Raw genomic sequence first — 14,152 nt, forward strand, 5'->3', positions numbered from 1 at the left:
GAATCCATAAGCAAACGCGGTGTGGTCATTCTTTTAGAACACAAACTAACTGCATGGAATTATGATTATGCAAAGCAAATCTCCATCTTTATTTTCAGCTAGCTACAGTGCTCTTTTATTTGATAAATGAGTGATTCATGCTAAAGGATATGTGAGAAGTCTACATTTCAAAGAGATTAAAAAAATCACAATTCAACAGGTGTTGTCATACCTTTAAAAACAACACATCTGTCAATGTCTGTAACAGTATGTAAATACTATAAGACACGTGAACCTCACTTGCCCAAAACAAACTTCTGATTCATTTTGTGATCAATACTGTTCTCTAGTGGACAAAGATAGAAACTACGTTTCAAAACATTTCCCACTTCCTGGAACAACATTCCAAGCAACCAATCAGAATTGAGGGATAACTTTTCATGAATATCTTTTTTTTAGACTTATGATCAGGGTTAGGTTCTTCTACACTCTTGTTAATCAGCTATCATTTCCCATTTATTTTTAGGAATAAATTATGTGTAGGGTTAGGTTGGGTTAAGTCTATATTTTTTGGACAGTAATGTTGATCCAGGATAAACAAAAGATGTTGATCCAGGAACATCTTACTTGGCAAAATCATGGCAACCTTTTTTTTTTTTTTTCTCAAAGCATTGTTAGATGCCAGTGTTTCCTGTCATAGCTATTCAAAGATTTGATTTCAAAAATAGTATCAAAGCTATTAAGCTATATCTTATGATTTTAAATATGTTTAACCTAATAATGATTTCAAAGTAAAAAGAGGTGCTAAATCTGATTTTGTGGTGGTTGATTTTAATTAAAGTTTGATAAAGTCTGACAGTAATCAGCGTTTAGTACTATTGTAAGGTTAACCCTGCCTGTTTTAAATGTTTAAAAAAGGTTAACAGTTGAAAACATTCATAAGAAATTTAGAATAGTGATAAAAAGTAATCAAATGTAACCAGTTAATAAAGTAATGGAAATAGTTACACTACATAACTATTAAATTTTTAAAAGGGTAACTTGCAATCTGTCACCTATTACATTTCCAAAGTAACCTTCCCAACACAGGAAGCTAAGGCTTACAGTCTTTACTATGGCACGCACTGTATAAAAGTCCTAGATCATGTCAAATTTACAACAACTTTAAAAACTGTATAATTTTTTTTCTTGAAAACATATTTTCAGCTGAACATTGGGTATGCCTATGTTATTAAACAACAGTAAAATCCATTGAACACACTGCACTTCTATCCCTCACAGCCTCGTTTTCTTTGCTGACAGAAATTGAATATGGCTCTGACTAGTCAATTGTAGAGACAATGAAAGTCTAAACAAGTCTAATGAAAAGCAAATGTTAAAGGGATAGTTACCCAAAACTAGCAAATGTCTCAGCTCCCTAGTTCAGTAGGCAGGGCACCGATCAGGTTGTCTGAGTCGAGCAATCCTTCCAGTGCACTGTAACTTTCTCTCCCTGAAAAATCCAACAATGCACCGCAAAAACCAGGGAGCACTGATGCTCAATATGCTCCCTTAACAGAAATGATGTCACATTTCTGAAGCGCGAAACAAATGCATGAGCCAACTATCAATGCATGAGCCAATACTATCAAAAAATATGGGTCCTGCCTGTTTTTAATACCAGTGGTTACATTCTAGAACAACGTACAATGACATCATACATTGTCATTGTATGTTGTAATTGAGTAAACACTTTCCCATGTATAGTGAGTCTGGGTCCTTACCGGATTCTTGAATGCGAGTTTGGGAGCAAGGCAGCTTTTTGAGACGCTCCCATCATTTACTCATCAATACAAAATCGTTTACTCACCCTCAAGTTGTTCCAAACCTGTATTAGATTATATTTTGGAAAAAAATACTTTGAAAGTCAATGGGGACCAGAAACTGTTTGGTTACCTTATATCTTCTTTTGTATTCAGCAGAAGAAAGAAACTAATACAGGTTTGGATTAACATGACTAAATGATGACAGAATTTCCATTTTTGGATGAACTATCTCTTTAAGATGGAGACTCACAAAGAGGGAGGAGGTTTGACAGTCTAGGAAATTAAACAGTCTTCTTCTTTTGGGACCACCAGAGGATAGTTTAATTAATGATTCTAATGAACTCTCAAGCAATCACATTGTTTTGCTTCCTCTTTTTGGTCTACAGGGAACATCCCGTTCTCATTTTCTCTGGCAAAGCACTTGACCATCTGCCCCAAGATGGACTGCAAGGTTCGAGTTCACCTCCTTATACAGCCTAAAAGTCTCTATAATACCAGCATCTTTTGACACCAATTGGATATGTTTTCAATTATTTCTTCCTCATGTCAGTAGGGTTGACACTCTCTTAGAAACAAATACACAGTATTCAGTACAATTTTGTTCGTTCCATTATTATAAATGATGTACTGATGCGATTGAGAACGAAAGTGAGCTGGATAATGACATGACTCATTTCTACAGATCTGCTTATAACACATTGCTGAGCCATAGCATAATTAAACGCATCTATACAAGGGTTGTCACTAGTTGGATTGAGATGTTGATGTTTTATTAGATTAGATTTTAAGATTTTATAATATAATTATGATTTGTTTTATTGCAGTAAAACAGCATTAAAGCAGTTGTTTTGTCTCTCTATCAGACTTCAGTTCTGTGTACCATAAGCACCTCGCTACAGATCAGCACCTCGCGGCGTTTCCTCTCACTTTCCTCATCTCAGCGGGTTGAATACGATACATCTCTCAAACATGAATACGATACATACATCAAATCATAACTAAAGATATATGAGGACCAGGGACGGATCATGACGCAGAGGTGCCTTGGGCACGGACTGATTATAGGTCCCCTCAGTTGAAATCGCGGTCATTTTCAAAGTTCAAATAGCAATGGATTTTATCTACACTAAGTGAAAACAGCAGTATTTTAGCAATATGTTATTAAATGAATGACTCTCATAAAGTGGTACAATAACGATTTGCAGAGAGAGTCACTGAAAAGACTGACAGTCTGGCTGCATCCGAAATCGCATACTCTGTTCATTTTTTGAATAAGTATCCTATTTCATGACAGCAAAGAGAGTATGTTATATAGCTAGTAGAAATCTAGATGACTACATTCACTATGTTTTCATTGTCACGTGACCTACCAGCATCAGTTGCGTCGCGCCCACTGATCTATAATATCGTAAGTCCTCTCCAGTGGCTTCATGTGGTAGTAAAGTGCCCATCATATGCACACTTAATCACGCTTACGTACTCTTATGAGTAGCCTACTGTGAATTAGGATAGCCTATATTAATTTGATCACATACTTGTTGCCTATATAGTAGGGAGGTGTGCGATTTTGTATGCAGCCTCTTTCTGAAATATGCAAACAAGCAGAGTAATGCAAACATTGGAAAAAATTGTTTTGAGAGACAATTTGAAGTTTGATTAGCTATAAGATAACAGGCCAACACGGAATCAATGTTGATGCTTCAAATTATCATTGAATCAATGTTGAATTAGTCAGGTTTGCACCCTGAAATAATGTTTCAATGACAAATAGATCAAGATGGTCATAAAAATCAACATTTCTTCAACTTAAACCACTTATTTAACATTGAATCAACATAGAAACATCAAATCAATCCTGCTTTTACGCCGTTCAATCAGAACGTGTAGGACTGCAATTAATGTGGTTTTGAATCAAAGTCAACAACATCCTTCAGTTTACATGCAAATATTTATTTTTGCCCCATACTATTTGAACAAGAAAATAACATTACATTCAGGTAAAATAAGTGATTCTTTAAAAAAAAAACAACTGGTGATTTAAACATATTCCCGGGTTAACATTCTTAGTTTCTTAAGCCAGGACTAGGCCTGAGTTAAATTAGGATATTTAAACAAATTTTATAAAAATGCCATAAAAACATTACTGGTGTGCATCTTGAGACAAAGCAATTGGCAATGACATTTATTTTCAATTAAGACCGTTCAAACATGCATTTTAGTCTGGGACTAGCCTTGTGAAACTGGGGGGAGCGTAAAATACAAATGTACATACAGAAAATGAATGACAAAGTGACAAACAAATAGTGGAACAGTTAATTCTGAATTTATAAAGCAAATGCCAGGAGAAGAGCCTGTAAAACTTAAAACAAATTCAACCTGCATCTGCAAACTGGAAGTAAATGCAAATGAAAACTCAGCATCAAAACGCAGTAACACTAAAGTACCACAGACTGAAACATTACCAGTTTGCTGTTCGGGACTTCAAGGATTGAAGCTACTTTTGTGATTCAAAAAAATTATGTCTTCACTCCTCATTAAATGGATAGTCTGATGAACTCAGGGCTTTCTACCACAAGGAAATGCCCCCAAGCCGTTCAGGACCACAACGGAGCCATTTTTGCACCGTCACAGCAAAGATAATCTCTGAGGCCTCCTTTTTTTTTTTTTTTGTCACAGGTAACAATTAGCAGAAATTCATTCTTACCTGATGTGAGCAAACCAAGGAAACGTCCCTCTGATGGGCCTACAAAAAGGGAAAAATGAAGAATGAAAAACATAGCTATTAGGTTAATCAGATATTGGTTGTAATTGGTTGTGAGGTACGGACTTAAGGTGTGTCAAAGGTGTAAAACAAGTCACATAACAAAAAAAATTACAAAATCAAACAGCTAGGTTTATCCTACTTATTAAAGTCAAAGTAGGAGCGAAGTGAAATTCAAATCAGGTCGATGGCACGAATTGTCACGCAATGGCGAAGGAAGCGCCGCGAAAAGATGAAGTCAGGGTCCAAGTGCAGGGAAGGTGCTTTTAATCGAAACAAAAAAGCCAACACGGCACAAAAAAACAAAACAGAAAAGGACTGGGATACAAACGGCAACAAAGTGCATGTATCCCAGACCAGAGCAAACACAACAAATGCAATCACTGCAACACATTTACAAATACCAAATAATGCAACCAGGCAGAGTAGTAGGAGAGGGGAGACTATATAGTCTGTGGAAATGGGGAACAGCTGGGGGTGTAATGAGTGTAATTGAATGATGCGGCAGGTGTGTGTGATGTGGCAGGTGTATGTGATGTGGCAGTGTATGTAATTACGGGAGATGAGGACGGGAGATGGCGGCCTCCTGTGGCGACAGGGAGAAGCGCAGGACCTGGACTCGTGACACGAATAAGAAGAAATATTTATCTAGTAGCTTAATTGTATTTATACAGCCATACATGTTAGAGCGAGCAAGTTCGTTAACTAATTGTAGATGTGCGTCAGCACTGCAGTGAGTTGAAACCTTCTCGTCTACAAGGCGAGAGCGGCTCATGGTTGCTTAGCAACGGCAAACACCAGGAGAGCGGAAGCTCCGTTTGAAAGAAGAGAAAGCGGTACAGCTCGCATTTCTAGATGCGAATTATGAACGCTCCATGTTTTTAAATTGTATGTATTCTGCCACATATTGATGTCTTTGGGCTAAAACCCCGGGTATCCGTTCACCCTAGAACCGTCCCTGCCTAGAATCTGTATATCTAACATCACAGACATTCAAAAAAACAAACTAAGAACTTGACCTCTCAACCGTTATTATAGCGTTAGGGGCTCCATTGCGTCATCGAGCCACCATTTTAGCCCCGCCCATAAAATCGTGAACACTGTTTAACGTTTTAACTCCACAATTCAGTACTACATAGTTCAGAGTCTTCGTAATGTGTTTCAGCAATAAATTTTTTACATTTGTAATGTGTTTAGAAACAATTCTCATAATTCTCTTTACACGGACTTTAATGATAATTCTTACCTTGGCCGTTCGTTGGTCTGGACGGCGCGTGTTCATGTTACTCCTCGCAGACTCGCAGTTCACTCGTCTTTCCAGAAAAACACATAAGTTGTAAGGAAAACGAATAAAAACAGTCCATGTCTTCTTTGCTCTGAGGTGAATGCGTTGTGTTCGTAGCTAAGTAAAGAATCAACATCTGTCAATTGTTGTCAAATAAAGGGAAATCTCTGTAAAGAAAGTAACTTATACGGATTTTTCTAGGCGTCATATTTTGTCAAGTTTTATTTTTTTAGTGACGTTAATCTTTTATTACTTACCTCTTAAAAAAAACAACAAAAAAACACTTTGTCTTTTCCCTTTAGGCCTCGTCTCCGTCCGTTACGCATTTGAAAGCTGTTATCCCGCGCTTTGATTTGATTGGCAGCCAGCTTTAAGCTGCATTACTGCCACCTAATGGACTGGAGTGTGGCGCATGAAAAAAAAAAACTGAATTTCTTCATTAAATGTACAGGTATGTACATTCCACAATGGTTTAAATCTAATAATTATATTGAACATATAAATCATAAATAGCCTAATATAAATGATAATTCTAGTTTAAATGTTTAATTATAGTTTAAAAGTATTTTCACTAAAAAAATTATGTTTAATTTAAATTAATGATATAACTGGATGACCACAAGATTTATAAGGACTTTGTGACATTAATTTAGTCATTATCAGTCTCTGGCTGAATGTGCTTCTCTAGCAAGCTGAAAACAAGTAATCGAACACATTAATAACTACTACTGCTGCTAATAATAATCCATCAAGTTCTATCTTTGTCGCACTTGTGAATGGCCTCGGGGTGTAATGTTGTTATGCCTTTGTGCTCTAATTGTGATAGTTCACATATGAACGATGTTGTCAAACCAAAACCTATTTTATACTTTTATATCCATCCTGCAGTAGACACTACGGAGAAGACGAGTAATCAGCTGCTGGCGAGACTCGCTGTCAAGACAACGGCTGTTGGCTCGAAGGAAGAGCTCACGTGCGGGCTATTAATCTACACGATTAAGCGGGTGAAATATTCCATAGGCAAATATTTTTGTACGAATATTTTATAGGAAGTCTACATTACAAAAAATAAAAAAATAAAAAACAATAAATAAACACTTGTCAAGTCTACTGTAACCATGGCATTTGCTACATAACTGCAGTAGCTACAGGGCCTATACAAGACGACTTTATTGGCAATGAAAAGAACCTCTTTGCCATTAAAGTGAAATTACTGAACCTAATCATATGAGCTTTATTTAAAAAAAAATGCTCATAAAAAAAAATAAATAGGTAAAATAAATTTAATCAGACAGACTAAGAAGTTTTTGCATCTGAAATCTTAATTTCAGCGTATCACTGCAGTTATATTGTATCTGTACTTTATTATTATACTACAAATCTATAGTTGCACTTCAGTTTTACTGCTGTTGAACTTTAATGAACTGCAATTATATACTTCATTATACTGCAAATGTCCAGTTGTACTTCATTGTACTGCAGTTATACTACTTTGTACTGCAGTTAGGCTATACTTTAATGTACTTTTATTTTTTGTAAGGGATCGATAAGGGCTTTGGCATGGTCACAGTTGGTCACAGTTCTTTGTTAATCCACACGATCAGCAGACAATTTTATTTATTTATTTATTGGTGCTGCTAGTGGTGAGGAGTTCACAAAATTTATTTATTGTTTGATGAGCATGTGCTCACTACATTTCTTGAAAATGTACCATAATTAAGTGTTGAATGAGGGATTGACAGTCTAAGTTAATATTTGTCTAAGTTAGTATTCAATATTTGTCTTTTCAACACTGAAAAGCATCGAATTATCAACATTGATCCAATATTATTTAGTATTGAATTTTCAACCTAAACCAAAATGATGATTCTGATGGAATTTCAACATTGAATCAATGTCACCTTGCTATCTATTTGAATATTAATATGTTAACATGTTATATTACATGTGCATTTTAATAGATAGCATTATATATGTCTATTTTTTTCATTAGCAGAGCTGTCACTTCTCAACAGTAAGCCTACGTTCATTTAAATGCTAAACTGAATAGTTTGTATTGATAGCATTCTACTTTAGGTCTCATTGAGTCCATGTGTCACCAACTTGCAGCCATAAAATGCATTTGGAAGAAAATCAGTTTAGGCTACTCTTCACAAACAGCCCATTGTTGAACTGTGGTCTGTTTTGGTCACCCCTTAAAACTTTCATGTGATGCAATTTGTTTAGCTGATAACTTCATCAGTTCATAAAATTACACATGATATAACAGGTTTTCCACTATGAAAACATGTTTAACTAATACTAGCTTTCCATGTGGAACTTATTTCTACCTTAGATTTACAGAAGCCTAATGTAACTCACAGTAGGAGCATGTCTTTTGTTTTGATTAAGACCAACTCATTAGTCCTTTATAGTGCATGACCTGACCGTGGTGCACTGTTATCAATGACTATTTATCAGGCTTAGTTTGTGATACCTCCACATTATCCTAGGGGGAAAAATATTTTATTTTCCAAGAAAAGGAAACTAGTTTCCTGTAGCACAGTCCATCCTGCTTTAAAGGAACATAAAGTTTTATTGCATGCATTAAAAAAAAATGTAACTTTAAATAGTTTTTCCATTCCTTTATTAAAATGAGCACATAAATGAAACAATATAAAATAATAATTACTATAATAACTCTAATAATGTAATTATAGCTACATGAACAGTTCACTGCTTTGATTCAGGCTGCCATCATGATAAATTAGTTATGCCAAATAAAAATATATTTCAGTGTGGCCATAGGGCTAGTATTTGTTTGAAAAGAATTCAACTCATAAAGGCTAGGCCTGTGAGAGGGCAGTTGATACTGAAAAATGGAGCAAAACAATAAAACCAAATAGAGTTATTTGACTTTTCCAAAACAATTAGCTTTTGCATGCAGAATAAAACATGTAAACTTTGCTGTTTGTTGTGTGGTGAAGCATCTGTGATCAAAATACATGCTGAATCTTCTTGAACACAAAATATTTCCTGATCTATCAACTTGCAAAAAATCATTTTGCCGGAATCAGGAGAGAAATATGCATAGATCAAGCAAAAGGTGAAGTTAAAACATTTATGGATTAGTTTATTACATGCACACACTCTAAAAAAATGCTGGGTTAAATACAACCCAGTGCTGGGTAAATATTGGACAGAACACATGCTGGGTTGTTTTCAACCAACATGTTAACATGTGTAAATGTTTAACCCAACCACTGGCTCTTAACAAACCAATCGCTGGGTTCATCCATATTTAACCCAGCATTTTTTTAAAGTGCAGCTTTTCACTTCACAAGGATTGCTTGTGGATTATTGTGATGTTTTGATCAGCTGTTTGGACTGTCATTCTGATGTCATGCTAAATATCTCCAAATCTGTTCTGATGAAAAAACAAACCAATCTAGATTTTGGATGGACCGAGGGTGAATATTTTTTCAGCTAATTTAAATTTTTTGGATGAACTATTCCTTTAAATGAATGTCAGCTGTATGACTTAGTCCAATTATCTGACCAGGCCTGTCTATAATATTAATTTCTCCCTCATTTTAAACCCATCACCCATCAAATATATCTATTATTCACTTTTTCCTTCTCTCTTTGTTTTGATCGAACCAACAGAAGTCTGTATTTTAAGGCATGCGCTATATCTGAAACATGATGGATATGAGGCGCATGGTGTTCCTTGCTCTTTATTCCAGTGAATTATATGCAATTGTTCACAGTCTTCAGGAGCTGATGTGCTGCATATGTGCCGCACGTGTTGGATTAAATAATGGCTACTGGAAAATGTCACAGGTGTCACAAGGGCTTTTACTGGTATAGTGTCAGGTTGGGTTTTTCCATTGCTTCTCATCAAGGTAGTGGAATTAATCTGCCTTAAAGTGCGGAAAATATGATGGTGCTACATTTGGTGCCATTGTTTAATTTCATCATTGCATTTCTGTTTCTGTGAATTCAGTGTGCATTCATCATGAGGGTTGAACTTATTAAAGATGAGCAAACTGTTAACCCAGCCTGAAATTTGAACGATGAAAATGAATTTCCGGAAAGTCTTTGCATAATGGAAACTATTGTATGCTGTGTAATATTATTGTGTTTAAAAAACATTTTTAAACATATATATATTAAATTTGCTTTGTTTGAGTTTTGCACTTCAAATAGAAGTAACTGTAATTTGTGAATGGGTGCCGTCATATTAAGAGTTCAAACAGCTGATAAAAACATCACAGTAATCCACGAGTATTACACAAGACATCAATCTTGTGAAGTGAAATTCAGATTTATTTTCACTTTCACTAGAGATAACAACCATCCTTAGCATGCCTTCTTTTTAATTATCTGCACTTTTATTATAAGCATATCAAATCATATCCATATCCAATATATTTGAACTTCCTTTCAACAGATTTTAGAGTCATTCACTACAAAGATCACTGCTTAAAACATGAATGTTCAACAGCAAGTCCATGTTCTGAAAATAAAACAATACAATTTTTATTGAAAAAAGTGAAAATAAATGCAGTTTATTTCAAATTAAAGCTGCTAAATAAGTCCTGCTGTTTTATGCCTTTGTTTCATTAGTGTGATGTTCATATGGCAGCAAGCAACTTTTATTTGACAGAGTGAAGCAAATACTTGTAGAACATATTCTTGCAATCCACCATTAAATAGGTCACAATTGATTAGTTTAATGTCTGTTAAAAATCTCTTACATGTTGCATAATGATGAACACTGACCAAGTTATTTGAATGTTTTGTGCACAGTCAAAGAGTGGAACTAAGCCTGAGGTTACCTTGTGGTATTAATTGTTCAACTAGGACACAGTTGTCAAGATGTAATGGGGGTAAAAAGAAAAAAAAACTGCGTGCATCAACACAAACACACCAAATCTGTAACTACTCAAGGGAAAATAAATGCCAAGACAAGAGCAAAGAATTAAAACCTGATCAAAGCCTGACCTTTCACTCCTGTCTCAGGTTACCTCGTCAAATTCTGGCTACAAAGAAAACCACAGTTCGCTCTAGCTAATGAAAATAACCATGCTAAACACTTTAGTTTACTGTATATAATGTAAGCCCAAATACTTTTATAAATACAATAAAGCTGCATTTCAGCATAAACTATGAAGTTTAAAAGCATCTTGACTGATTTCACTTGATTTGGAGATGGTCACATGCAAGTGCAGTATATTGAATATTACCTTAAAAACACGTGGTGTTATGTGTGATAGAGTATAATTCAAATAAGGGCTTTAAAAAGAATAATTCTCCTTAATGGGATTTAATAAATTAATGACTTTTTCAACACAGGCAAGAGCTAAGCTTATAAACCATTTTTATTGTGAGATCATAAAAGACAGAGTTAAGCCAGTATTTTCCAGAAGTCTGGCAAAAATAATTATTTAATAGGATTTTTGTAGAGCTAAGTCTTATTTTTGAAGTGTTTGGATATACATCTTACATTCTGTAAGAATAGCACAACGTCTGCAAGGGTTTATACGCAGGTTCAGTGTTATGAAAAAATACTATAATTAGGTAAAAAAAATATATATATATTAAAGTTATGTGTGTCTGTGTGTGTGTGTGTGTGTGTGTGTGTGTGTGTATTATGATTATGTGAATTTGAGTTTTTCGAAGCAAATTTGACACTGTCTCTTTAAGACACATGGGTGATGTTGTAAATCATTAAAGGCTGTTGGTTAATGAGAAAGCCACGCTTATAAGTAGCAACAGCTTGAAAATTAATTAATTTGATTGAGCTGTTAAAGTTATTGCTATAAGGTTTGCAGAAGTAATTAGCCAAACTATTTTTCCACCAAAAGACTAATCTGGCTGCAGAGACAGTATGGTTAACTTTAGTGGGGCCAGAATATCTTTAAAGAGTCATGTCATTTGCGCATGTGCATTGCTCTACGATATCTTTTTTTTTTTTTCTGTAATTTTTTCCACCTTTTGGTCGCAGATTAGAGATTAGTGATAGTATTGTACATTTTATAACCAGGAATATGCATTAGCTCACTCTCACATTTTAAACTTGTGACACAATCTTGTTGGGGCATGTGGAGAGGTGCTCTGATACAATTGATTTTTCCATACTCCCTGTTCCTAGGATTAACCAGAGTTAAAAGGGGAATCTGAACGCCTATCTTACCTTTCATCAGAATCAGTCTGCCTGCCAGCGTCGGCTGTGCTGAATTGATGGTAAGCCATCCTCACTGCCTCCCTTGTGAACTGAAGATGATGCAATCTTTCCACAATTAACATCTTACTTAAATTTTCCGAGGATAGAATAAAATCCTTTATTAAAATAAAATTAAAATAAAAAAGATTTTTATTTTCTTCATTCATTCAGCCCAGACCTGTCTCAGGCAGTGTTGGGTGTAACTAGTTACTAAGTAATTAGTTACTGTAATTTAATTACTTTTCCTTTGAAAAAGTAAAGTAAGGGATTACTCTTCTTTTTCTGTCATTTAATTACAGTTACTTCTTATGTAATTGAACTTAATTTATTATTACTTCGTTTATGATTACTTAAAAAGCACATATTAATGTCTTATTGATGTAGAAATCTATTATTTATTTGAAAAAAATTAAAAGAACCGTTTCATGTCTATCTTTGTATCATTTAGAAAGTAATTAGTAATAAGTAATTAAAGGGTTCACCTAGTTCACCCCAAAATGAAAATGATGTCATTAATTACTCACCCTCATGTCGTTCCAAACCCGTAACACCTTCGTTCATCTTTGGAACACAAATTAAGATATTTTTGATGAAATCGGAGAGCTCTCTGACTCTCCATAGACAGCAATGCAACTGAAATGTTCCCAGGTCCAGAAACATAGTAAATACATCGGTAAAACAGTCCATGTGACATCAGTGGCTCAACTTCAGTTTTGCGACGCTACGAGAATACTTTTTTTTTGCACAAAGAAAACAAAAATAACAATTTACTCAACCATTCTTCTCCCCCGAGTTACGTCGTCCGCCACTTTTTGGAGAGAGTAATTTATACAGTAATCTAATTACATTGTTGAAGATGTAATTAGTAACTAGTAATAATTTTGTTTTTAGAGTAACTTACCCAATACTGGTCTCAGGGACCATTAGCCCCTTCTGGTTGATTTGGCCACAAAAAAAATTGTTTATACAACAGTATATAGAGTAAATAATACACAAATCTGTTCCAGATTCATCTAACATTATTATTATTTATTGGAGGGTTTTTTTCTCTTTAGTCTTACTTAAATGTTCTTTCTATTCTCATGTCATATTTGTATGTATGTATGTACTGTATATATGTATCAAAAGCACTTTTAAAAAAAAATAATTATTATTTGGGTGTTTGCGCACACTTGGTGAATAAAGCTAATTCTGATTCTGAAGAATATAAATACATATTTCATTATATTATAGATTCTTAAAAAACAGCACAACATATTCCCTTTGATATTATAGTGTAGTTACTGCCACCAGCCAATCAGCATTCCTGCAGACCTGGAGTCATGGCATTTAGCTTCAGGTGATTGGCTCCTGGCAACAGAACTAAGATTTTTATTTCATGCTGTTTGTCTAGCACTTATAATGGCCACATTTATACATATGTTTTCATGTGTTTTGCATTAGCTCACTGTGTCGCCTCATTTAGAAACAAATAAGGGTGTGTTTGTAGTCTTTATGCTCAAGGCTCTGAATGAAGATTGAAGTTGAAGTGAGAATAGGAGTTCACAACACCAATTTGTCACCACTGAGCCCTTGGGCAAGACACAAAATCAGTGAACTGTAATTCATTTATGATAAAAAAAAATAATAATAAAAAACAAATGCTAGGTAAACAAGATGTACCCAATAATCACATATGCATGTTAGAATAGCTTGTGATAGCTGAAATTAAAAATAAACATTTTATAAAGATGTGCACCCCTAGCATAACCCTGAATGGATGATGATTAACAGCAGGTGAAAATAAATGAAACTCCTTTTATTGGTAATTTCCACTGGCTCAGCAGAGACACAAGCAGAGATTTGTCCTGGCCTGGTTTCTGAAAATTTCCACTGGTTAATTTTCTCAACTATGTGAGCTATAAGTCAGACATGTAATTTGTTCAATATAATTCAATTTGGATAAAAAGTACTAGCTAAATAGTTACCTGTAAACCACAAGAACATATTAGAACAACATGTGTTGCTGTAATTTAGTTTTTGGGTGGAGTGGTTGTTGAAAGTTCTGTTCCACATTCTTAAGGTAGATTTGCACAATATAATAATGTGCAGCCTGTTCTTATGTAGCGGTTTAT

This window comes from Barbus barbus, assembly GCF_936440315.1.
Source record: "Barbus barbus genome assembly, chromosome: 34".
Lineage (NCBI taxonomy): Eukaryota > Metazoa > Chordata > Actinopteri > Cypriniformes > Cyprinidae > Barbus > Barbus barbus.